At 44.7% G+C, this 27,029-nt stretch overlaps 1 protein-coding gene across 32 annotated transcripts in view; it reads left to right on the top strand.

Annotated features, from left to right (window-relative positions):
• Window positions 1-27,029, top strand: part of LOC128082657 (transcription factor SPT20 homolog) — a 98,725-nt gene that overhangs the window by 11,490 nt on the left and 60,206 nt on the right. For 4 of the 32 annotated variants that reach the window (XM_052687035.1, XM_052687012.1, XM_052687029.1 and 1 more), the window contains exon 2: window positions 11,028-11,197. The exons of 17 other annotated variants lie outside the window; for them this stretch is intronic. The gene's annotated coding sequence lies outside the window, so the exon portion shown is untranslated. Of the gene's footprint in view, window positions 1-1,468; window positions 1,624-2,168; window positions 2,370-11,027; window positions 11,198-11,972; window positions 11,994-12,068; window positions 12,384-18,100; window positions 18,220-27,029 lie in introns of those variants that run through there. 11 more of the 32 variants (XM_052687023.1, XM_052687030.1, XM_052687016.1 and 8 more) reach the window with 7 other exon arrangements.

Below are 27,029 nucleotides of genomic sequence, written 5' to 3'. Positions count from 1 at the left end.
GGAGGGCCCCGGCTGTGGATTGGGTACACAGCACTGAGCTGTGCTGAGCCCAAAGGTGCTGCATGGTCTGAGCGTGGACCTCCTCTCACCAAAGCCGGACCGTGCTCTCCCAGCAAACGCAGGGCTGGTGTGGAGCTGGCGCCGTGCTTTGTGACAGCAGCCACCACAAATTCCTCACTGGTTGAGCTTTGTTGCCGAAGTGAGAATCCACAGCACGGGGACATTTGGGGAAGCGGAATGGTTTGAAGCTTTCTGTAATTCTTCCTGTTACCCTCAGGGCACTCTCTGAAGAAAATCACCTCTTTGTACCATCTCTGGGATGTGCAGCAGTCCCAGATCAGGCATTTCTCTCTTAAATAAAAGGTACCATAAGCCTAAAAGCATTGAATTCAGTATTTTGAATCTCTAGAGACCAATCCCAGTGCGTATCTTGTTTGGGCTAATTTACTGAACTAGTTTGTTTCTTCTCCTGCATAACAACCACTCCACCCACGGCAGTATTGAAGTTGGTTTTGTCTCTGTAGCTGCCAGGAATAACTTTACTTTGCATGGATAATTAACTGGATTGAGTAACAGGAAAAAAAAAAAAAAAAAAAAAAAAGCCATTTTATTCCCAAACTGTGGTAATAATAAATCTGTTACTACTTTTGGCTCTCCGTGTTATGACCATAGTTGGGTATGTCTTAATGAGGAAGTGGCTTCCTTTTCCGGAGCTCAGATACCAGCAAGGAGCCTGCATCCCCAGCATGGGTTTGGGCTGGGGGGAGCAGAAGGGCAGAAGGTGGCTGTTCTGTTGTGTTTGTCATTGTTTTAAACTAAGCAGCAATTCCTGAACACAAGTAACTTTTATCATTATTTTTTCCTGCAAGATGTCCATTTCCTATCTTTGAGACAAGGTAAAAATGGAATTTCTGATCATGTTAAAATCAATGATTTTGTGTGATGGGAATCTTTCAAAGTACGTTTTTCTTTGATTTAAAATAATAATAAAAAAAAAAAACAACAACAAAGTATTAAAAATAGGCTTAATTTTGAGTTGCTTTGTAATTCTAAAATCAACACTTTGAGAGATATTTGGAGCATTTCTGCAGAGAGATTTGGTTTATTCCACTCTAATTTCTGCACAGCTTATCTTCGCTGCAAACCAGTCACAGTGAGATAAAGCCAAGGAAGGGAATGTAAAAGACTTTAATACTTTTTAAATAGTTATGGTTACAGATCTTGGGAATGTGTGGAAGTGACCCCTCTGTGTTCCCCGCAGTGAGCAGCAGTAGGTTGATACAGCAGCTGCAAGGGAGGACTGTGAGCACAACGAAACATGGTGTTTGATTTCAGAAGCATCTGAAGTTGACAGAGGTAGCTTTGGAAACGGAAAAGCTATGAGCATAATTTCTCATTAATAACTCCATCTGTGTTATTGTTCTGCCTAAAACTTGTTCCTGCTTTCCAAAGAAGGCAAAACAGGAAAAATATTAAATTCATGTGAAAAATTTAAGTCTAATATGTATTTCAAACTGTCCTATCGTGCATGAGGAAGAAAAGATTAAAGCTGCATACAGCAGCCTTCCTTTAGAAAGTGAGCTGGGAGGAGGAAGTCAGCACCAAGGAATGTTCTCACCAAAGGTAAGGAATTGCATCTGTGTCTTGAATGTCACACTTACTATTTGTTTTAGTTGAAAAAATAACAGAAAAACAATTGTGGTATAAAGAGAAGTAAATCATGGAAGCTGCATTCTTGCTGGATTAAGAAAGGAAACAGGGAAACTATATTTAAAATGAGCATGAGAAAACAATTTGCTGGGATTGAGAGGGCAGGGTTTGTTGCTCCTTCAAGCCAGCTTTAAACACTTGTGGTCTGAAATGGTCATTTGTTATTCTGGGGATAATAAATCCAAGTAAATTTGTAGACACCCCAAGCAGAAACTTGCATCCTGCAATACTGGGGATGCATCACTTGAGACATGCAGAAATCCATCCGAACTCTGATGCTGCTGAGGCTGGTATTGCAGGACACAGATTGGCCCCCTTTCTGTGTGAGGCAGGCTTCAGAGAAACACCTTCCGGATCCAATCCACTCCCCTCGTGTGTCACGATACTTCAGTTTGTTGATGTCTTGCAGACACTGGACCATTTCCAGGCCACGGTTCACAAGTTCTATGTCCTCCAGTCAGTGTGCATGACTTGTTTTGTTTTCATGTGAAGATTCTGGCTGTCTCAGCTATGTAGGATGGCTGTTCTGCTAAGTGACCAACTCCCTGCCATGGGGGAAGATAAATCGGACAGCACATGTATCACTTCTCAGGTCTTCTGTGGGTGGATGGACAGCTTAGTTGCATTGAAGTGCTTGCAGTAGATGGAGCCGTTCCCCAGTGAGTACTCGGTAGGACAGAACAGTTGGGAGCACTGGCCCGTTGGGGCTGAATCTTCTTTTTTTCTTTCCTGCATCAGTCACTGTGTTTTACGTGCCAGTAGCTCTTAGCTGTACCTCCTCATTGCTGCAAGCTGGCTGCTGAAAAGGAATTGCTCACCTGACGACAGTGAGATTGTATGGGAAATAGACAAGCCTGGGATAATGCTGATAGATTGGAAGTTGTTTATGCAAAGATTTCTAAGGGAGCGGGACAAGTTGCTTGTAACATAACTTTCTAATTTAGTTTTGTTAGTTTTTATTCTGCTTCTGGGTACTTAACAGCTATGGCATGTGTGCTGCTTTCCCATCTGCACGGAATAAAAGAAATGCAATTGTATTGCATATGTTGCTTTCGTATGTAGACCTCAGTTCAGTTAGTCACTTCAGGGCTAGGCAGCTGGAATGGAGCTGTAGATTGACCAACATCTTGAGACCATCTGGAAACGCAGGTGAAGTCAGAACACGATGGCCCAATTACATAAGAGCAGAATTTGACGTGCCCTGCTTTTCCTCAACCAGGGCTGAAGGGAAAACTCCGTACTCCTCTTTAGAGCATTTGAGATCATTTGCATGCCCCCTTGTGTTTAACCATCTCACCTTGGCTTGCGCAGGGAAAGAGATGGTTTTGAAACACAAAACAGCAACAAAAATGTTTTGATTTTTTTTGGTCAATGCCTTTCCATAATCCTAACAATACAGACTTCTTTTCCTTTCGGAGTATCTTTATCCATTAGTTTCCAGGTGGGCTGCAGAGTGGTGTTATACGAAACTCTAAATAGGAGACATCAATATCAGATGTTCGGTTTCAGACAGAATTTGCTGAACATCACAATTCAGATATGGGTGCGCTTAGGAATGGAGATCGGAAATGAACCTGGGAAATAAATTGGAAACAAATTATTTTCAAAAATAGCAGAATTTGGGCCTGCAGTGAAAATGTTTACTATCTGGGATTACTTTAGGTTCTTAGCTATGGCAAATCTGGTAATCTGAAAATACCTTCAAAGAGATCGCCAAGATTAGGATGAACACAGGAGAGAGGTCTGTGGGTTTCAGATTGGGCACATGGTCAAAGGAACAGTCAGGCTGCTCCGAGGCTGGTGAAGAACAAACAGAAGTCTGTGTGTAGGAAGCAGGGGACGTAAAGAACTGATCTTCACGCAGTCGGAATCTGCTCTGTTTTTTATGGCAAAGCAAGTCGGCCCTCTGTGGACTTTCTAAACCAAATGAGTTATGGTCTCGAATAGTAATGCGGTATTGCTAATGATTTCATTGCTGACCACAGCTGTTGGCAGTAAGGCTGGCTCTATCATTTCATTTCTGATATATTTTTGAAGCGCTTTGCTTATTAAATTAGTTGACTTCTTTTTACATACTGTTCAAGCTAGAGCTGTCAAATAATGAACTTGGGGTCACAGGTAGTACAAGTTAAGGTTTGTGGGTTTATGCTCTTTTTTGCTTCCATTACTAAAGGAGTTAACTGGAAATTCCAACACCATTTTTAGAGACAACGCCCATGGAAATGGATATGGACCACCAAAATGGAAAAATCAAAGCAAAGCCAGCATCTTTGCATCGTGTTCAGGTGTTCAGCAATATGAGCGATCACGGAGGGCTCAACATTTGAGGATTGGCAGATGGTCCATTTCAGAAGCTCGGCGCTGTGCAGCAGGCACAGACTGTCGCCTTTTGCTTGGCAGAGGTCCTTGCAACACATCCCCAAGTATCTAGGGGGAAGGAACAGCAGGTCTGCTCTCATCTCCAGGGGTTTGCTCTGAGTTCAGAGACATTCGGTGTGCCCTGTTATACCTTCTAGGAGTACCTGCATTTAAAATCTCACTCTTTTTCTGTAGGTGTTTACAGAGTTGTAAGAGAATGAAGGTTAATGGATTATGGCAATGGTAAAAGCAAACTTCTTATAGTAACTTATTTTTAAATTAATAAGGTCAGCATGTGGATGTAAGCATTCTGGGTGCTTTTCCTTTAAGTGCTCAGATAAAATCGCTGATCTCTGTCCTGGGGCTGCATACTTTCCTTGGTTCATGCACAGTGCTTCAGTGAATTGAGCAAGTGCTCAGTGTTTGGCAGAGTTCAGCTCTTCCTTGTGCAGTGTAACTGGGAGCAGTTTGGGCTTCTTCCAGTCCTTCTGGTCGTGTGCAGGTCACAGCACCGGCCATAATATGCTTGAACCAGCAACCTGGTCAGCTCAACCCAGTGCCTTATTGTCACCCTGTGGCTCCTTTGTGTTGCATGCACAGTGCAAAAATGTGTAGATTTGAGTTTCCTCTGCCTGACTATAACTGACCTAAGGAAAGAAAAAAGGAGTGAGCAAAATCATGTTCTCTGTTATTTCTGTGCATCTTTACTGATTTTAATTATTTGGTCTGAATGAAAATGAGAATGGAACAATTTGCCTTGGGCCTGTACATGTCTCCATTATGTCTTAGTCACATGCTGAAAACATCCTTAAACCTACTCGTCAGTTTATATATTGCTGGTCTGACTTTTTAAAAATACAGCAGAAAATACAGGGAATCCTGGCTCTTATTAGAGGAGCAGTGCAACTTGCAAATATTTGATTGGTTCTCTTCTTGTCCAACTCTTCTGTGTAAAACTCATTTACTGTTTTTCCTTTTAAACTGCTAGCTGACCTTACATACGAATCCCAGCTGTGCATTAGCATTGCTTGGGGATGTGTTTGTATCTTTTGTCTAAAAATACCCAGCCGGTAGGATTCATGATCCATGAAAGCTAATTGAAACAATTTCTCTTCAAGTTTTGGCAAGCGAAGCATGCATTATAAGCATTAATATCTATAAATTGAATTGTTAATGAATCTAGACACTAATAATGAATGCAATTTTGCAGGCTTAACTAGAAACACTAAAATTATCAGGATCTGGAACAGAATTTTCAATCATTTTTGCTTATTAAATAGTAAAGCTATGCTTTTAATAAGCTAATCATTTTTATTTGACCCCATAGGAGTAGCTCAGCTGATTAGAAACAGGTTTCTAAGTGCAAAACAATGTTGTTTTTCTCTCACTGTTTTAACCACCACAGTGCTGAAATTTCAGATCAGATACTTATCTGCCATTGTGAGTATGGCACGAATGCTTAATCTGCAATTCCTTGGAAGGAATTCACAGTAGAACCTATTTATGTCCCACCTAATGGGAGAGTATTGCACATGGATGAATGGTGTGTGCAATCTGCTAGAAACAGTTGCAGCTTTTTTGAAATATTGTTTGTGCACAAAAATATAAAGAGACTGCTATTCAGTCTTGGTTGCATCCAGAAACAGAAGAGTCTCTCTTGCTCAGATAAACAACAACCCATTTCTTCCTTCTTCACTGGGGACGTGTGGGATGGCGGAGAGGCTTGTGATGTGTGCACTTGTGCTGAGCGCGCTTGGTTTGGTAAAGTGGCAAGAAAAGAAACACCAGCAGATGGAATCAAACAGCACAGCTCTGCATTCCCAAATTCTCCACCAAAATAATGGGAAACGAGTGGTATCCCATAATTTAAAATTCAGGCAATTCAGTTAATACTGAAGCAAATCTAGGAATATCCGTTGAACTGCAGAGGACTGCATGCAATAGTGCTGAGTACGGAGCCTTAAATGCGACGGTCAGCGCTTATCCCAGGTACCCAGAGGGCTGCGTTTGTTCGTTTACCTCTTGGGCTTTCCTGCCTGTAACTTTGTCCACGTGCACTGGGGCATCATTGCTGCCTCCAGTTCTTGGTGGTGAAACCATGAATGATTTCCACGAGGCTCCTAACCTGGACAGATATTTTTGGTGCTCTTATAGCTGTTACAGTCAGTAACTGTAAGTATGGGGTGTGGTGTGCAGAAAGGCATTAACGTGCAGAAGCAGCTCAGGGCTGAATCTCAAGGCCACTCGTTTTCATCATGGATATCTATATGAAGTGAAATCTCTGGGATCATGGGCAGGGACGCCTATGCCCCCCCCCCTCCACATGTTTGTAAGTTCCCATTGGGTGATATGGCAACAGAAATGAGGGAGATGAGACTTGATCAGCCATGCCACACCGATTGCACCCAGCGTGTGACGGCATGTTGAGTTGTGGTGTGCTCTGTTTGCAGAACAGAACCTCCCATGGCTGGTGCTGCTGATGGCTCCAAGGAGAAGCCCGTATCTGTGCACGAGGCCTTGCCCACTGCCTCGACCACCTGCAGGTTTCTCACATCTTGTGTTTAAAGTGTTGATGGAGACAGACACAAACTTGTTTAGCTTCTGCCTTGGGCTTTGGTTCCTAATTTACTGGAGGGCGTGAAAGAGGCAGCCAATTTCTTAAAACTGACCAAAACTTTTCTTTTTCTTGATTTCAATACCAGCAGATTTGTGGAACAGATGAAGTTTTCTCCTGTATCTCCTGCAGAAAAGCAGTTCTGACTCACTACTCCTTTATTTCCTGTGGTCTTTTTGTTGAACTTCACTTACTTTTGAATTTCACTGAGTTATTTATTGAGGTAACTCTGGTCTTTATTGTGTTGCAATGTAGATCAACGCTCGTGTTGGTCCTTCAGCTGTTTGTTTTAAGTATAGAGTTTAATTTTAGCCAAATACAAATAACAGCTCAAATTTACTTCTGCAATTGCAAAATACTGGTTGCACAACTGCTGTCCTGTACTTCAGATGTCCACAAGAAAATCACTTGCCAATAATTTTTTCTATTTGTTTTGACTTAGTTCCAAAAAAAAAGAAAAACACCCAACCCCAACACCTCAGGTCCTTTGTTATGGGCTGAAGGCAGTTTTGCTTGATGGGCCAAACCTTGCTCCTTTGTGGTGGCACAATGCTGAGATGCATCAGACTGAATATGAAAATATCCAGAAGGTCTGCAACACTGAAACAAAACTCAACCTGGAGGAAACGCCTGTGAAGTGTTCGTGCCTCCATTTACAAATGGAGCAAGTTCTGCAAATCAGTGAGAAATTAGATTAGCATAAATCAAGGCTAAGCGTAAGTGTAAAACTAAGCATAAACTGAGTGTAGCTTTAAATACGCTGCTTACCCAACTGCTTCAGCAGAGAAGTGTTTTGCAATATGGTTCTCCTCATCTTGAAACAACTGTTGGGAAACATTGGTGAGTTTTTTCTTTTGCAGAGGTATAGAATGCTGCCTCGTGGTCACCTGATGCTGTCCACCTCCAGGGATGATCCTACAGTCTCTAACGGGACTGCAGGGACTTCTGACGGTGCATCTCATAGCGCTGTGCGTGCTGCTGAAAGGAAAGTTGTTCAGCTGAAACTGTACTTTTCTGCAGGCTCTCTACCTCCACAAAACCATCTGGTACTTTGCCAGGTCTCTCACACAGTGACCAAGAACTGTTCAGCAGTTCATGTAAAGAATTTGCACTGAGAACTGCTTCAAAGATGGTAAAATACAGTCGTTGTCAGGGTGCTACAGCGGCTCTGTGTGCATCCTAGAAACTGATACTTTTCCCTTACTGCAAATAGTTGAGTAGACAAGAACAGTAGTATAAATCAGTTAATGCAGTGAAGTTTTGCAGCCTCTCTTTCTTTCAAGAAGGCTGTTGTGTCAGATGCCAGACATCCTCCTCCTCCAGAAAAGTTTCTGTAACTCTGAGATGTCCCCTGGAGTCACTGCTGACACAGGTATGAGTTAGAGAACACTCAGCCTTCAGAGTTTGAGATGCAATTGTTTCAGTAATAAAAAAAAAAACCCAACACCTTATTTAAAACAAGTGCTAGAGACTGAGGGCTTTGCCTGGGTTGTTTTTTTCCTTCTCTATAAACAGAAAAATCAATGGTCTTTGTTCTTTTCATTGGAGGAGGGGTGGGGAATTGTACGTTTTTCTCGCATGGGAGGGCTAATGGGATAATCTGGTCCACAGCACAATTTCAGCTGTGAGGGAGGCATCCCCATTTGATCTTTGCTAATGTAAATCTTCCATCTAGCCTTGCATGACACTGCTGGTGTGGAAAGTTCCAGGTTTGTAGCACTTCTGATCCATAGCTTTTCTGAGCATCTGTGAAAATCCATACTGCGCTATTTGAGCATGGTCAAAACAGGGGTATGATTTGGAAGACCTGGTGTTTTGACTTCCAAAGGGCTGTAGGAGTTGTAGCACAGCAATGGTTTGGTTGCACTGCTGTGATGGCTACTGACAGGTACTGCTGCCTTTTGAAGTTACCACTTAGGCACCAACACAGTGAAAACAGAACAATGTGTGCGTGGAAAATTTAAGGTTAGGTGTTTTTCTCCTTGGCTTCAGGCCAGCAAGATCTAAAAATCTTCACTCTGGCTTCACATCTTTCCCAGAAATCATTTGTGTCCTGAGATCCTCGGGAGTGAGAGCAGATAGGACTGAGCTTGAGAGGCCCCTTCTATTCTTAGCTGTTCTGTGATTCATTGGGCATCCTTATCTTTGATCTTACAAAGATTTTGTCAGTCTGCCTCCTTTCCTTCTCTGCACTGCTGGGAAGACCTGAAAATTTGGACCCAGGCTTCTTTTCAGGGACAATGACCAACGTTGTGCAACGACTCTTCTGCTTAGCAGCCATGGAAGAGCACGCTGTTGTTCTGCACGTCGTCCCACTTACGCTGGCTATCGGGCCGCAGATTTTGAGTGTGCTGGGAGACAGCACGGACACTGCTCCTTGCTTTCCAAGGGCCTTCAGCTTGAAATTCCCATACTGGAATGTCTCCTAGGTCACTTTCCAAACGCATCATTTGCAGTCCTGGAACATTCACAGCCAGAAGCTCTCTTCTTTCTTCTAGAATTGGTTTCTTCACTTTTAGTAAGTGCAAATTGTATCTAAAACATTGGAGCCAGAGATGTGCTTCGAACTTTGTTTCCTTTATGATTTCTTGACAGCATATTGGTGCTTTCTTCCCACTGCTCTTGCCCACCCTTGGCTCCAAGCAACGATGTGCTTTTGCTAGCAGACCGTTTTTTCAGTTTGGCCAATATCAGAACTGACTCTATGTTTTGCAGTCTGCACTTCTTTCTTGATTCAGGACTTACAGTCTGTTCTTTTGCAATGTGGTAATGAGATCTGGGATAATAATGTCAAGCTGTATCTAAACAATTGGATTAAAGGAAGCCCTTGGAAGAGGACAAAGGTTGATGTAACATTGGATCACGTGGCCAATTGCGAGCCAATTCCCTGGGGACAAAGTTTTCACTCCTGGCAGGGCTTAGCAGCAAGCTTTCAGCTTCTTTCATCATCAGCATTTTGCATCCAATGTTTTAAAATGTTTGGAAAATACAGCTTAATGGAGATTGAAGGTGTTATCATTAATTGGACTAACTTAAAAAATTAATATTGAAAAGCTCTTTTAGTTTTGTTGTTATTGACCTGATGCTGAGAACAGCCTGTGCTATTCTAGAGGAGAGGAGAAGATGATGTATTTTGCTTTGGATGTTTGTGCTTTGTTTTCCAAATTTTGGGAGGACGGAAGAGATTGCATTAATAGACAAAACTGAGGAAAAATACTGGGAATAAAATGGGGAAAGATTCTGTAATTCTGTAGCTGCTACTAACAAACAAACAAAAATGTCTGAGTGCAAATAGAAAATATTTCCTAAGCTGTTTCTTCATGTTGGCCTGCCTTTGTTGCTTGTTTCCTCACAGACACAGCTGTGTAAGGTCTGTAGTCGACCCACAGGTGTTGGTAACAGCACTGTCAGGCCCCTCTGCCTCCACCCCGTGTTTGAAGTGTTTTCTGTGCCATTAATGCTGCAGAAGCTCTGCTCCTTGTCACAATTGTAATGCTTGCCTTTCAGAACAAGACTGTGGTAATGGCAAGTGAGAACGGACATCTGTTTGTCAAATTTAAAATCAGGGAAAGTTTGAAAGTTGGGCAGACCTCAGTTTCTCTTTAGTGAGATTTTCTTTCTAACCACAGCTAATTACACTTAGAAAGCAACTACCGTACTGGTTGGTATTGCAACTGCTTGCTTTGACCTCAAAACAGTAACTTTTGTTCTTGCCTTTCTCTCTCACTTTTCTCCTTGCAAAATTAACATTAGGTAAGAGTGAGGTAGATTCTTTCATAGCTTATTCATTAGCAGCAGCAATGTTGTTAATTGCATTTTGATTGCAGAGACTGCATTACAAGTGGCCAGAAAACACTGGATTTGTTTCAGAATTTCATAGGTAGAAGGCGAGAAAATCCTCTTTCTGTTTGTAGGTGAAGCAAATTTACTCTGGAGATCCTTGAGGCAAAATGAACCACAGCTGTGATGTTTTTCATTGCAGCATTGATTTCAATGTACAAATCTTATTGAGGGGAAATAACACAGGCGCTTCTTGGAGGACTCCATTCTCTATTTTTGGCACACATCTCTCAGCTTTGCTTGCTGATTTTTTTGGTTTTATTTACATTCGTCTTTGACTAAACTTCTCTAAAATAAAAACATAAAAAGATGTATCTCTCAGGAGGAGCCCTTAACTAATTCTCAGTGCCTTCTTGCACATCAGCACTGCCGGTTTGAAGCCTGGTGAAGCCTCCAAACCATCCCTGATCCTTGCTCAGCTGCAATGGAGATGCACAACTTGATATTCATCTGAATTGCTGAATCTGCACTGCATTTCTTTCGTGTTCTTTCGTTCTTTTTCAAGCGCATATCGGATTCATGTCAGTCACTTGGCTGTGTTCAGCACTGGAAGTGTTTCTGATGACCAAATTTTTCTCCCGGTGTCCATATCGAACTCCCTCCGGTCTCCTTTGTGATTTCCTCTGAAGAAGTCAGTTTACACATGTTCCTTTGGGCTTTTTGCATCAACACTTGGTAAGTACTGTGTGTTGATAAAACATGATAGCACATTCTTGAAGAATCCCTGAAAGCACACTGCACACATTTCATTGTATAGAAATGGACAAACCACGCTTAAGATGATCTTAAGCAGTGCAGACCCTTCCCAGCCCTGATTTCATTGGAATTTAGTGAACACTTAAATGTCTGATAAGGAATTTGAGATGGAAGATGTGACAGTAACTTTTTATCCAAGTTTAAGGTTAAGTGCTGGTATTCATCTTGTCCTTGGTAATTAAAATGATTTTTTTTTCTCTTCCAAGTTTGTATTGGTAGGATCCTTTGGGTAATTTCTCAGAAGAATAAAATGAAGGTAGAACATTACAATTAATCTACTTTGGAATATTTGCAAAGGATGAGTGAAAAGGGAGGAAACTGCAGCTCTTCGCAAGTAATGTGGGGTTTGAGCAGAGGAAAAGCGCCTCTGGATTTGTTCTGAATATGAACAATTCTTGAATTCACTGTGCTGAATGTTGCAATACATTTTTAGGAATGCAGCAACTACTGAAACAGAATTAGGTGCAAGAAATATTTTAGAAGGAAACAAATGCTCATATAAAGAAAACAGGTGTGGCAGAAATGCTGAGCCACAGCCTGAAGCAGTGATGGAGCACCTGGTGTGGAGGCGGGGAAGCTCAGGTGCGTGCAATGTACCCAAAGTGATGGAAGGGCTGGAGCCAGGATCCACCTCTTCCCAGACCTCATTTAAGGGCTGGCAGTGGAGGCGTGGGTATTTCCCTGGAGATCCCTGTGTGCTTGAAGCCTTCCCAAGGTAGGCAGTTTTTCTTCCTTTGTGGTGGTGGCTGCTGTGTTTGGCCTTGTTCTGGTTTGCTGTAGTGTAGGATTGTGCCACTCTGCTGTTACTGCTGTGCTTTCCATCACATTGTAACCTTACAGCATTGCAACAGGCAGGAAATGTCGTAAGCACGTTACAGCTGTTTTGTTTGATGCAAGGAGGTAGAGGAACTTAGGTTGGAACAGACCTTCAACCTGACCTACTGAGTCCCATTACTAAACCACATCCCCTAGTGCTACAGCCAATCTCTTCAGTCTGTCCTGGGATGGGGACTCCACTTTCCTGGGCAGCCTGTTCCAATGCTTCCTAAACAGCTGCACCCTGGCAGAATGTGAGGTGGTTCTATTGTTTCCTTTTGCTTACCAGGTGAGAAAAGAGGCTGACATCCACCTCCCTACAGCCTCATTTCAGGTAGTTAAACAGTGGCGGGCTCTGGCCCTCAGCCTTCTCTTCCAGACTAAGCCCAGTTCCCTTAGTCACCCTTCATAGGTCTTGTTTTATAGCTTCTTTACTGATTTTGTTTCTCTTCTCTGCGTTTGATTGAGCATCTCAGTAATCCTTATTGTAGTGAGGGAGATGTAGGACAGGAGAAGTGATTGATGTAGCTCCAAGATTTGATGGTGCAAAGGGACATTTACTTGCAACCATGCCAGGAATTAGGGCAAAAACCAGAATATTCAGGTTTATAGTGTAGAGGAGAGGGGCAGTAATAATAAGTAAATAAATAAAAAAGTTCTTCAGAAAGCCAAAAAGAAAGAAGAAATGGCTTATATATTTGAGTGGGGAAAAGAGACAGAGTAACAAACCAGGAAAGAGTCAACTGGTAAGCTAAATTGGGTGAGCTATTAAATGATTTTGTATACGTACCTACAAAGTGTAAGTGGTATTAGTTCTTGCATTCGAGATGACAAAAGTGAATTCAGGTAGCGCTGAGCAATGTGAAGACAGAAAATGTGTAAGGTTGATAACTACCAGTATAAGTAGCCATGTGGGGAAAATCTGCAGGTTAAGAAAAAAAAAGCCAATACAAAGGAAAAAATGATGGAGTACTTGGTGTGAGATTAGTAAAAATGGAACCCTGCAATATCATTTCTAGAATCATTTTTTTCTGAGTAAAGATGCTTTTAAGGGCTGGAAGTAATGATTTATGAAGAAATGTGGAAATAATTAGATAAGTTTATCTTGGCAAAATAAATGAAGAGTGTTACACTTGTCCACAAGCGTTTGAGGAGCATAAACAGAAACCATGGAGAAGAGTTGCTTGGGACAAGGCCTAAATAATGCCAATAAAATGTATTGTGATCATGATACAAGAAGGAAAATGTGTCTCAGGTATCAGGTAATGTCCTCCATTATTGAGATTTATTAGGCACACCATGACAGGAGTACGAAGTAAATGGTGAAAAGTCCATTCACTGAGTCAACTGAAATTGCATTACAGCATGTAGAACAGATCAGCCCTGAAAAAGAGGCTGTAATATGCCTGATGTTTCACACTATGGTGAAACCACAGCACAATGAGAATTTGTTGTAGTTTTATCTTGACTTCATTAATGCCCAGGTTCTGTCTTGGTGTGAGAATTCAGATTGCGGTCCCTGAGTCCCTCAGTGAGTGTCCTTTGTTGCACTGACCAGCTGAGAACCACCAGAGCTCTCAGATGAGGTCGTGTGTGAATCCCGTGGCACAAATTCTACGCCCATCTGCTTGTCCTTCCAGTTACCGTCCCCAGAACCAACCTGAGGAGAAATTGGGGCAGGACGATCTCGATGCTATTTCACCTTGTAGTTCCCAGTTACTTTCTCAGAGACCTCCCAGATTCTGAGTCTTTCTTCAGAAGCCCAAGTGTTGAGTCTGGGTGCCTGGCACAGCTTCAGAAAACTCTGGCTCTGATTGTCTAGTGATAAAGCCTAAGTGGTAGACTTGGAATCGGTCCCATTCTTTTTCACCTTCAGCAACTTGCTTTCAGGAGTCGGTTGCTGCCAGAGCTGAAACAGACTGATGGTTTGGCATCTAGCACCAAGTGTTTCTTTGGCTCGATTCCATATCTTATATCATGCTCAGCACAAAAGAACTGAGTATTTATTGAGCCTCTCTCTCCACAGCTGGCTTCACCGCAGCTCTTGGGTCAGTAGTATTGTCATGACAGCAGGTTTTATTTAGATTTTATCAGAGAACGTGGCTACAGATGCATTTCCCTGGATCCCTGTGCTCACTAGTACCAGCAAAGAATTTCTTTTTACCATTCCTGGAGGCAACTCCTCCGTGATTCTCGAAGGAGTTTCATCTCCACAAGGAAATGAGCCTGGAACAGTACATGCCCTGATACAGACCTCAGTAGGAACATTGGTGCTGCTGCTTTGTGCTGCAGTGGTCGTAACGTACCTTCCGTTGTCTGTAATGGTGCTTATTTTTTCAGTGGTCTCTCTCTGCATGCTCTTCTGGAGAAGATGCAGTTGTTTTATCTTAGGTATCTCAGACCAAACAGCGCTTCCAAATGCAGCCAAAGTGAGCAGAAAGTTGTGAGTCTCATTAAAACTTTCTGGCAGTGCCCAGGCCAGCATCCTTCTATGAGAATACTGGGAATAGGTGAAGTACAACAGCTAGTTGACAAGGACTTTAAATTCCAGTTGACTTTTGCAGTGCAATTATACATACGGTTGAGGCAATCTAGAGCTTCCACCAAAGATCCTGTGACTAAGTACTGGGGAGCAAAAGATTTTGATAATCTCACACTATTTCTATCACAAAATGTGGATGTAATCATCAGTATTTTCTCTCCATAACTTGGATCCTTAGAAGATCTCCATGGGCCGTTCTCAAGCAGCCCCCTTACCTTTAGCACTGCTACCTATAGAAGTCCCATCTTGGCTCAGGTGTTCGGGGACACAATCTGTTGTGACAGATCCCACTTTCGATTGGTTTTCTCAGCAAGGCCTGGGATGAGATGACAGGTTACTTTTTTAAGGTTTCCCAAACCACATCGGAGACTTGAGGATGTTCCTGACTGCCCTCCAGAGCGAGCTGCACGAGGCAGGTCTGGGCAAATGCCTTGTTGTCCTCCAGGGGTGGCACAGAGTATCTGCTTACCTTGCCAGCTCACACTAGGATGGGTTAAACGCTTTGGGCTGCCGCAGCAATGCGAGTGCCCCGTCAAGGGTAACGATAAGCATTCTTGGGAAGATGAGTTGTTGAAAGCTCTAAGTCCAAAAACCATTTCACTGTGCTCTGTTTCTGCAAAGAAGGGAATGCTGCTCGCGAGCAGCTCGGTCTTAGAACTGGTCTGAGTGTTTGGGCAACTGCAACATCCAGCTCCAGCAGAGGGGACAAAATGCAGGCAGCACTTCATCCCACGGCTGGTGCTGTGTTTTTGGCCATAGATGGCAGCTGCAGCCATATTCTGTTTGATTGTGCAGAATGTTAATTTACAAGCCCGAAGTGTGGCTTCATGCTTGTGGCTCTGGGCTCCAGCAGGTTTGTTTGGAGTGACATTGCCATGGGTCTGGTCAGCACGTGGCCTAATAGGAGATGGAATGTACTGAATAATAAGGAGTTATACCAGTTTTTAAACCATCAGATCTCTGATTGGCATACATAATCTGATATTTCTCTGAGGCTAATAACATAGCCAGATGTAGGCAGCTGTTTTTGCACAGAGCAAACGGAGCATACCTGTTGCCAAAGCTGTATGCTGTCAAATTTCAAGCTTTCATTCCAAATTAAGATGTTAAGGCTTTCCTTACCTGTGATAAGTCATTAAAAATCGTTCAATTACTCTCATTTTAAGCCCCTCCCCCCCGTTGTATTTTTTTTTTTTTTTTAACTCAAGCTTACTTTACTGAAAGGCATCCTGTCTTGATTTGAAGATATTAAAAGATGAAGAATCCTCCTTCCTTTGATAGGGTAGCTTTTTTAATATCTAATCATTCTCACTATAAAACTCTGTGCCTTATGTCTAATTTAAACTGGTCTGGCTTGAGCTTCTAGCAATTGGTTCTTGTTATGCCTTTCTCAGCTAGATTAAAGAGCCCTTTAGGACCTGGTATTTTCTCCCTTTGAAGGTACTTATACATCGTAATCAAGCCATCTCTTGATCTTTTTAATAAACTAAACAGATTGAGCTCCTTAAGTCTCTCATTCTGAGGCAGTTATTCCAGTTCTGAAATAATTTTTATGACTCTTCTCTGCACCATCTCCAATTTTCCAGTGTCCTTTTAAAAGTTCAGGCCCAGAAACATGGGCAGCTGGGGGATTTACAGTCACCTGTTTGTCCCTTTTCCCTAAATCCTGTATGGATTGTCTTACTCCTGTGGTATGTTCATCACCTGTAGAGCTGTGGGGTTTGTTTTGTAATACTGGCTCCTTGAAACTATGACCATGACTGTCACTGAATCCAGGTGAATAAGAGGTGGCCCAAGACAGGTAGTGTAGCACCAAAACATGTGCTCTGTATCACTGTATCAGTCCTGATTTAGTTTTAACTACAAGCTCATTTTATTTCATCTGAGAAATACAAGTGTACAGTTTGTGTTCTGAATCTCCTGTCATGACTGGTTTTCTAGACTGCAAGCTGTTTAACTGTCACTCATTCTGGAGTGTGGTGTATTGGGAAACCTGTGTCAGGGAGGGTCTTTTATTGGCTCTTTGGAACAATGCTAACCAAGGAAATAGTGTTGTGTGTCACTGACAGCAGAAAACAACCTGAGAAGGCCAAAAGAAGTGCAACTCGGCAACCTTGCACGTGCAGGGTGTTCAGTTTTCAGACTGCTGTCTTTCAGAGAGACTGGGGGTCCTGCTGGTGCTCTGTGCACCCTTTGTCCATTGCACCTGTCTAGAATACCCTTGTCAGCTCCTCACAGGGATATTAGATTTGGGTGCTGAATTTCACTGTCATTTATTTTAATATAGATTAGATGTGGGACTCTGCTCTGCCTCATAGCCCTTCTTAAGCTCCCTCTCCCCATCGGTGCTACTTATTCTAAACCGCTGGCTTTATAAAGCTGGGAACTTTGTGTTCTCTATCTGTTGAATTCTACTTGTTGCCTTTTGATCTCCTTTCCTATTCCATCCTCGTTATTAATTGATTAGCCGTAGTTATCTTCTGCAGAGTGTGCCAAAACTGGAGACTTGATGCGGGGTACGTAGTGTTGACAATATTGGGCATTTTTCTGTTATATCAACTAACTCTCAGCCCGAGGTATCCATCCTTACAATTGTTAGCAAGGTAGGCGCTGGCTATTGCCCTCATCTTAAGGTGGGGAGGAGAAGCGGAGGTGTGGGAAGCTTCAGTAGGCCGGGGCTTCAGCAGATCTTCTGAATCCGGGGTCGTCGTTCCTCCTCCGTTCTGTGTTGTTTTTTTTTTTTAAAAAGTAAAGCGCGTTAGCTCTGAGAATCGCTTTTATCTTCCCTGTGCTTCCTTCAGAAGCCTTCCGTCCTTCTGGCTGCGCTGCAGCTGCCCAGCAATCACTGCACAGAGGCTATTGGTTGGATCAGTTATTAAAGACTGAGGGGAGAAATAGGAACAATTACAACTTCGGTACTAAAAGAAGCGATTTCATTTCCTTTCTGAAGTCGCTGTGATTTTGTAGCACCACCTGGAATCCTCGGAGGACCCGGGCCGTTCTGTGCAGAGCGGGGCTCTGCGGGAGGAGCGCGCTCTCCCATTTTCCATTCATCTGCCCTAACGGTTCGTTGTTTTTCGTTGTTGTTTTTGAATTAAACGGCAGAAGGGAAATAAAAGATCCTGCGAGCTGCGATGCCGTGCAAGCAGCCGGCTTTCGAGAGGCGCTCCGGGAGAGGCGCCGCACCAGAGCGAGAGGAGCAAGGCGCCGAGTCCCGCGCCTTCCCGCACCGCTCCTTTCTCGCCTCTGGCCGCACTTGGCAGATCGCGCTCGGCTCCTCGCGCCGCCCCGCCGCCCCTCTTTGGGCCCGGCCTCGGCGCGCGGTGCTCGGGGCGCTGCTCGGGGCGCTCGGCCGGGCCCGCCCTGCGCTCACCCGGCGGGCCGGCAGCGCCCCCTGCTGCGCCGCGCGGCACTGCGGGCGGGCGGCGGCCGTTGGCGGCGGCGGGGAAAGGGGCGGCCGCGTGCCCCGGGCGTCCGTTCGTGAGCGCCCGCTGAGCCCCGCAGCCGCGGGGGGGGGAGGGCCGCTCAGACGTTTGCGTGCGGAGCGGACCGCGCGGGGCCCCGGCCGATGCTGGAGAAAACGGTAGTGGGAGATTGGAGGGGAGAGCGCGTTTCAGACCTTCGTCGCGCTTTGCAGCCTGTTTGTGCAATGGTAGCAGTGAGACCCCGCAGTGCCCGCGCCCCGCCGCTGTCTCGCAGCGCCCTTCGTCCTTCCGTCTCGTTTGACCCTGCGCTGCGCGGGTCGCTGGGCGCCGCCTTGCCGGCGCGGCGCTTTCGGAGGCGTCGCGCGTGGGGCTGGGGGTTCCTTCAGCCCGGAACGGAGCTCCGTGCCGGCTGCCGGTGGGACGGCGCAGTTAGGAGTTAGTAGCTAGGAGGGGTTCCCGCCGGCTGAGCCCGGCTCTCCAAAGGCGCTCTTGGGATGAGCCGCGAGCGGAGGCCTCCGGGACCTCCAGAGCGGGCCGTGAGGAAACGGTCAGACGAGATCGAACGCGATCAAACACAAATCACGGAGGGCCGGCAGCCCCTCCGAGACCCGTCCACCCATCCCTGCCCTCGGCTCCGACACCGCGCGCCCACGCGGACGGGAAGGACGCGACGCCTTCCTGCTGCTGTGCGGGCGGGTGGGAGCGATGCTGGCTGCGTGCGAGGAGGGCTGAAGCTGCCAGGAAAAAAACAGTGTGGGGAAAAAAAAAAGTCTAGAAATTAGGGAAAGCATTCTGCTTCGACAGAATAAAAATAAAACCTGGAACGGGAGAGGAAAGGCATGAAAGAGTTAGTGACAAAATATCATGTACGGCTGGGGAGATGATGGTTTTATTGGTATTGCAGGGGGAGGGAGAAGCTGAGAGGCAGTGAAAACACAATTTGGCCTAAAATTGAATTTCTCTGATAAGGAATTTCAGAAGCGGCTGCCTCATTCACTGTGCAGCCAAATAATCATATGCGCTTTAATAATCTTTATTTTACAGGAGTACGTTGCCAGGGTAACAGAGTGTAAGCAGGAGAACAGCACCTTGCAGATCACAAAGGCAAATCTGCAGAAAGAAATTTCAGCGAGTTTCTCTCTGCCTTTTTTGCAATGTAATGACGACTTATTTTTCATGCACTGATTTAATAATCTTATTGAAAGATCCTTTCCCCGTTTCTCTTATTCTTGTCTGTCTGAGGGCGGACAATAGCAAAACCTGGAATTGTCGAGTCCACCGGGCTAAGCAAACTAACAGATGTAATATGTTTAGCATTTTTATGTAATTACTTTTTATTGCTATTTTACCCCTGTTTCCATTCCTCCCTGGTTAGTCGCTGCGTCTTTTCCGTTACGGCCCAATCAGGTGGTAGTGAGGGGCTGGGGGAGAGTTAGTAATTGACTGCATTAATCGGAAATTATTAGTTGGACGTATTTTCCAGGGTGGGGGTTGGCTGCAGAAATAGACCTTTTAGCGAGGGATGAATTGAATTATGGTCAATGCAATAATGAAGCCTCCAGGCTGCAAGCTGTGGAGAGGACGGTCATCTTCACAAAGGTTGTAGTGTTATTTATAATGGGCTCTGCTCTTGGGGTGGAAAGCAGCGTCAGCCCTACTGATGTGCCTCTGGTGTGGGTGTCTCGGTCAGTCGGATGGACATGAACTGAGCTAATACGCTCGAAACCACAAACTTTAGAAGACCTTCAGTGTTGGTACAACAAAGAGCAGGAATGTCGGTACCCAACCTCAGGGAAGGCGCAGCTTGAGATGGTCTGCAGCTTGTAAACATTTTGCCTCTTGTCCTCTTTCCCAAGGGCTGGAGCTCAGGAAGGAAGCGTGGGAAAAGCAGTTGTGGTCTGTGGAGAGGAGGTGGGAGGGAAGAGTCTGTGAAATTAAAGGCAAAATCCAGTTTGTCTCCATGCAGCTGACAAATTTCAAGGACCAAAGAACAAAGGGCGTCCCTTCAGCTCAGGCAGCTTCTGTGCTGCAGCCTGGCCAGCAGGGCGTCGGAGCACGGCTCTGGTGCGAGGCAATGTGGGGCAGAGGAAAGCAGCGCTGTTCTGCAGCCCTACCTGAGGGAATCCTGCTTTCTGTGCTCTGGCCGATGCTGCTGAAAGGAAACCATTCGTTATGAGGCCCGTTCTTTAAAAACTACTGCGGAGATTTATGCATTCTGCATATCATGCAGTAATTAATATGTGCAGGGAATTTGCCGGGGAACACTTTCACTACGTGATTACTTCCTGCAAAATATAAGTTTCTCTCTTAGCATCTACTGAGTCACTCTGGGTGTGGGATGTTCCTTTTGAATGTAATTTCGTGGGTGGTGAAACCTAGTCTGAGGTGTCAGAATTGTTGCAAACTGCTTTGAGAAGAATGTGGCTCTTCTTTGAGAGCAGCAGTTCTTTGTTTGTTGTTTTGGTGTTGGACAGCTTCTGTGGGATCCAGCAGCTCTGATCTCCTAAGTTTATCCAAGGAGATTTTAAATGATTTTGGTAATCCTTGCAGAACCGCTTTTCACAGAAACTTTGCACGTTGCTGCATTTCGTATGCATATAAAATCTAACAGAGCGTTGCTCTTCTCTGCAGCCCACAGAAGGGCAGCCTGGACCGGGATGTGGGGTGGAGTAACGCCAGGTGCTGAACGGGATGAGCTCTTGGTTGTAGGTTTAGGAGGCTGCATTCTGTGTATCTTAAGGCCGTGCCAAACAAGAAATCAATTTGCTGAAGCTTCTTCTACAAATTTTTAATGTATTCTGTCTGTGTTAATCTTGCCAAGTTTGAAAATTTAGAAAATCAAAAGGATTGTTATCTCTTCTTTGTGAGAAGCAGCCAGGAAGCCCAAAGTATGAAGTGAGATGGCAAAAATCTGCACTTGCAGGTGGAGCAGTAGTTATTCACCATCTCAGGCATAGAGAGGTTTGTCTTTGCACTGATTCACTGGATTCTACTTCCCTTAGAAACAGTAGGATAAAATTTTGGTAAGAAATTGAAGCCCAGCTGCTTAAATACCCGTGATATTTCTAGCACGAAATCTGGGTAATTTACTTTCCCCTTCCTGCTAGTTTGTATCCTGCTGCCTTCTGAAATGGAAACTCTTCTGACCCTGTAACCCCTGTGTTACTCTGAATAAAACTCTGTTTAATTGTGTTCTGAAGCGGCGTGCAGGGAGCTCCCGCACTACTAATCAGCTTTGCTGGTTTGGATATGCATCTCCAGGATCCGTGTTGGCAGAATAAGTTGATATAATTGCAGTTCTGCATCAGAGATTTAACGCTAGAACTTTAAAGGCACAGGTCTTCATTTCTGTTACTGTTTCGCCGTGGGAGCAGCTCTCGTGCCCCCAGGGGCGCTGCAGGAGGAGCCGTGCCGGCAGCGGCGCTCTGCCGGGTGGGAGCCGCTCAGCAGCGGCAGCGCCCACCCTGCTCTGCTCCGCTGCCTCTCCTGGGGCACAGCATCAGCGCAGCGATGCCGCTTTTGGATGAGCTCTTCCGTACCTTTTTGTTTGCAATACACGATGTGAAAATGCAAGTAATCCTTATTGCCTAGGAAACTTTCATACCATTAAAAGCGTCAAAATGCTCTCAATTAGCCAGAATCTAAGTTTCGTACCAGCTCATCTGGATTAATGTTTTGAAGATGATCTTGTAGCTTTCTGGGAGGTCTGTATATAGTTTTGTATTGAGAAGACAGCGGTGGATCCGTTTAAATTTAGGCATGGCAGAAGCTATTGCTTTGGCAGATAGTCATAAACATTATCCCCGTTCCTTACCCTGATTGCCTTCTCATCTTTCTCAGAAAGCACAACCGTTGCTTTGGTTTCTTTGCATTTTACAATAAATGTGTTTAATATTGAGGTTTGCCCTGCCCAGAACCTGCAGGCAGTCGGCGCACAGTGTTGCTTTCAATTTGCAGACGTTTTTTCATTGCTCTGATAATGTGCTTCTGTTTGGCCTTCAGCATTCCAAAAGTAGGAATGCCACTTAACCTGAGTCCTGGCTCCCTGTTACTGTTTGATCAGTAACAGTAATGCAGTAACTGCCTCAGACAAATGACTATACTGAGAACACTCCCAATTGCCCTGCAATAAAACCGCTATCCTCCCTGAAAGCGAAGATGAGGATAGAAAGGGCAAGTATGATTGGAAGGTCAACAAGTTTGAGCACTGACAGAATGAAAGAAACAAATTATAGCAGCGAGGACATGTTGCTGAAATGCCCTGTGTCTAATTCTTGGCTGAGCTGGAGCCAAGGTGTGCTGGCTCAGGTCTCTGGGCTGTCTCAGATCCATGGAAGTGCAAGCAGGATCTCAGCATCTCAGCCTCTGGCTAGCTGATTACTTGTGTGTTAAACTTCAGTCCTTGAGGTCACGCATGGAAATGTTAAACACTAATGAATATCACGGGCTGTGCCCCATTAAACTCAGTGCTCCGTGTCGCTGATGTTGCGTTTGTTGGTGGTCTGCTTGCTGGCCTCGCAGGCCTGGTGCAGAACCGTCATGTTCTGAGACATCAGGACTCAAGACACGTGGCTGTTGCTGGGTTGCTTTAAAATTTGTCTCTTTGTAAGTTACAAGCAAATTCTTTGTTGGCACTGCCTCAGGTGCCTGAGGTAGGAAAAGGAAAAACGTTTTACAATTTCCACTTTCTGCTATCTTTTCTGTTTCTTCCAAAGGAGACGGGCAGAGCTGACTGCCGTGCCTTGTCCCACTGATACCGTAAACAGCAGTGTAAGAAGGTGACTGATGGGAATTCGGCTTTATCTGTTCTAACCCTTTACTTGCTACTTTAAAATAGGTATAAAAGCAAACTTTGGGGAGATTTCACCATTTTATGTGTTTGCTGACCCTAAGTTTTGCAGTCATTAAGTGTTTTGGAAAGGCTGTTTGCCTTTTGAATTTGAAAGCTCTAAGGTTCTGATATGTTCAGTTCTGTGTTCTTTCTGTTGTACACCTCAAAACATGTGTCTACGTGGCACGATTGCCTTTCATGTGCTTTTCCAGGACCCAAATCCTGAGCAAGACCTGCTGACAGTGGGCAGCTGGAATGCTGTGCTGCACACAGTATGTGGGCTTTGGAGCAACCTATGGAGTGACAGATGAACACATGAGGAGTGAAGGGAGGGAACTGATTTTGGGCAGTGGTGGATGGAGAAGATGTTCCAGCTGGTGGAAACACAGTGCAGAGATGTGAAAGAACTAGAGGGCTGCCCCAGTCTCTCTGAGATGCCAGAACCCACACGTGACTGATTGAGGCCGGGGCCGGTGCTGCTGCCCCTCACATCCTGCACGTGGCTGTCGGGGAGCTGCTGCCCTCAATGCCCTCCTGCAGTCTGCTTGGTGGCAGCCGTGTCGTTTCTGTAAGTCATTCAGTGTTCATTGCAGTAATGGCTTGAACTTGGCTGCTTTATGTTCCAAGTACTACTTTGACCCTTGGGCTATAATATCAGCCCAGTGATTATTCAGTTTCTTTTATGAAGTGCCTGAGTGCCAACAGGAAAGAGCACAAGCATCCCTGTGCGGCCTGATGTTCAGAGTGCTCATCTGGGATGTCTGAGCATGGCAGTGCAGTGCTTGGGCGTAGATCACTTGCTATCCCATGGTAGCTGTGACTGGTTTAATAATACTGGAGGTTCTGAAATACCAGTTAATGTTATCACCTTTGGTTGGGTTTGTTTGTTTTTAATGTTCATATTTGTATAGCCAGATCTGTTTGGTTTCATTGCCACAAAACATGTACGAAATACTGTAGTGTGTATCATCTTTTCTAAGTGAGAGGTGTCTGAGAACGGAGTTCAAACAAGCACGGACTGTAAGTGGGAAGTTTCCTGGGGAGAATGATTCCTGAAGAGAAAAGGTTTTAGTGCTCAAAGCTCATTCCAGCTGGAAGTGCAGCTCTGTGCTGAGGTGGGCCAGGTAATGGTTGGCCCCGGCTGACAGCAGTGCTCTTTGGGCCAAAAGCTGTGTCCGTGCTTTTCTTTACACGTGCAGAGATGGATCCGCTTAGCCTTTCTGTAGATGAATTTCCAACTCTTGCTGATTATAATAACATGGTGAGTTCCACCTTTCTTTTGTCATATTTTTATCACAGAAGTGCAAACCCAGGATGCGATTTCCTATCAGAGCTGTGGAAAACGTGTTTCTGTGGCATTCTTTTTCTGAACCGTTTGGCCCCCGGTACCCTGGACTTTGCTTCCATTTCAAAGAACTCCTCCTCACACAAAGTGTTCACAGGTGATGGCTGATCTGTGTTCCTACAGTGATGGAGGTCAGACTATGCAGAGTAACTGTTGGTTCACTGTTCCTCGTTGAGCAGTTTCCCACACAAGAAGCTGATCTCTTTTTTGCTTAGGAATGAAGCAACCATTTTCTGAAGTCACCATGCGCAGGGTATTCGAGAGCTGCAGCATTACTGTAATAATTCAGAACACAGAATTCAGGATGCTATTTCATCCACTGCAACTGAAAGAGGGATGATGGCTGGGAGAGAAATTTGTGTGGTCTTAAAACCTTGCAGATTTGTTGGAGAGTAACGTGTTGCACGCTTCCAGTTTTGATGCACTAGTCGGGAAGAATGCAAAAGATAAAGATCAGTGACAAAGCATGGTTAGATGAATCAATAAAGCACGGGATACTTCAGATTCTGGAGCAGTAAGAAACAGTATGGCTATATGTGGGTGGCATGGGAAGGGTGAGTGTTCAGAGAGCCCAACACCTGGGGTGTTTGTACACCAGAATGTAGACACAACTGAAAAGTAATGAAATGGTGATGGAAAACCTCAAACCGAATTGGGCAAGGCCATAGAAAAAGCAGACGGGGAAAAAAAGAGATGAGGCCCCAGCACATCCTTAAAATTACTGGAAGTGCCTGTCTTTGCTGTGTACTCTATGGGACAGCTGAAGTTAAAGAAACTTTTAACCTGAAATAGTCCATTCTTTCCCTCTGCTCTGTGCCTACGTTAACTCTCACAGGTGTTCTTATTTTAAACAGATGTCTTTTGAGACAGAAAGTTGTGATTTGATTTTTGCATTGGGGGGGCTCATGTTCTGACATTGCTTTCTATAGAGGTGCAGAAGATCCAATCTATGACACATTGCGCTGAGTGGTGGCCAATACTCAGGTTCTAAATCTGTAACCGCTGCATCCGTTGAAAGCTTTCAACATTTTTGAGGAGAGAAAATTCATGCAAGGATGTTCCTTTGTGTTGTAAGAGGTGAACTGTGCTTGGGAGCGCTTGCACTGCCAGCCTTGGCTACAACAGCTGGTGGTGAGGCTCTCAGGTAACAGTTCAAAGGAGAGGCTCTGGTATTTTGTGACTATTAGGGATATTTTTAAGGCAGAATAATTTCAGAGTAGATAGAAGCTGTTCCCACATTCAGCTGGGATTCAGAACAGCAGCGGTGCAGTCACAAACTGGCCAGAGGTTGTTGGGAGTGTTGGTTGTTGTGTGATGTGGTTTGTAATGGTTGAACTGGTAATGTCTTATCAGGAATTTTATTTCTGGAGCTCTTCAGTGGAAACCCAAACTTACCAAAATAAAACTCTTCAGCTCCTTTTAAGCAGAGTCCTGGTAAAACTGCAGTGTGAATTGTGGTGGTGATGCTAACTGGACATCTAACAGCAGGGCCACTGAGTTCGTGTCTCAGGGCTGGGTGTCGCAAGCAGCGATAGCTTAATTCAGCATGCCATCGTCAGGCTGCCTTCTGTTTCAGATGTCACTTTCCTTTGTTCACGTTAGATTCAAATTCATGTCTCGGCGTGCAGTGCTTCAATTCCCTTGCGGTCCAAACGTGTCTTTCAGGGCAGCCCCAACAGAGGAACGCAGGCGTCGCTGCTCTGCGTGCTGTGGGAGCAGCGGATGTCCCACACATCCACTGAGCACGGCAGGGGGAACAGAGAAAGTTCCCTGGCCGCTTGTGTTGTGCTACCGACGTGTGTGTGATCACTGAAACCCAGGGTGTGCCATCCACACCCCTCGTGCAGCAGGAAGTTCTCTGGGGCTGCACGCTGTTCGTGGAGCCTGTGCTCCTTTCCTACGCTGAGCTGAAACTTTCTGAAGTTTTTGCTTCGTTTGCTGGATTAATTTTCTGTGAACTGGAAGAGAGACTTGAGGTTCTGTTGGTCTCTTTGTTGGTTTGTTATTAAATCTTTTGGTCCGTCCTGTCCCTGCTACTCAGCTCTGTCAGCAGAGGAAGCCCGCAGTAATTTTCCATAATGCTTTTCATACCAGCTTGCTTTGCTGACTATTTTGTTTATTGGATTTCTTACTTAAAATCTGTTTCCTTATTGGCTTCTCTTTAATTTCCTCTTCTTTTGCAGAGCCGCTCAAAGGTAAGCAGAGTCCTAAAGCTGTTCAGCCCTAACTTCTGGTATTTTATATATGTAACACTTCAGGGCTGGTGGCAATGATACCTGGGATTATTTATGGGCTTTCATAAAAAGAAAGAGGAAAATACAGAACTGCACAGCTTCTCTTTTCCTTCCCCTTTTCCCAACCCCCTCCCCACTGAGGAGTTTAATTTTAAATGATAAATGTGGAAATTAGAGACCGTCGAGAAAATCCAATTTGGTGAGGAGTTTTAAAAATCCCATAATAAACGCAGAGTGAAATGTATGATTTAATGCGGGGCGCCAATGGCTGCTATTATGTGCTATTAGCAAATCGGGGTTGAGAGTGAATCTTTATCACTTGGTGAGTGCGGGCGAGGCCTGCCTTTGCTTCTGCTATTGATTTGTAGCCGCTTGTCATAATGACATCGGGAAGCAATGAATGGAAGATGTGCTTTTGATAGGATTGAAGGGGTGCGAAGGGGGGAGAAAAAATTCAGCAAGTTTTCTATCTCTTCTGCCTGATTAGATTTTTTTCTTCTTTTAAGAGCTTTCACATTCCAATAAAAATGCTAAATCAGCTCTGAAGCAGAATTGTTA

Source organism: Tympanuchus pallidicinctus, unplaced genomic scaffold, assembly GCF_026119805.1.
Source record: "Tympanuchus pallidicinctus isolate F22 unplaced genomic scaffold, pur_lepc_1.0 scaffold22, whole genome shotgun sequence".
In the NCBI taxonomy this organism is placed as follows: Eukaryota; Metazoa; Chordata; class Aves; order Galliformes; family Phasianidae; genus Tympanuchus; species Tympanuchus pallidicinctus.
The sequence above is the reverse complement of the archived record's forward strand: the minus strand, read 5'-3'. Positions and strand labels throughout refer to the sequence as shown.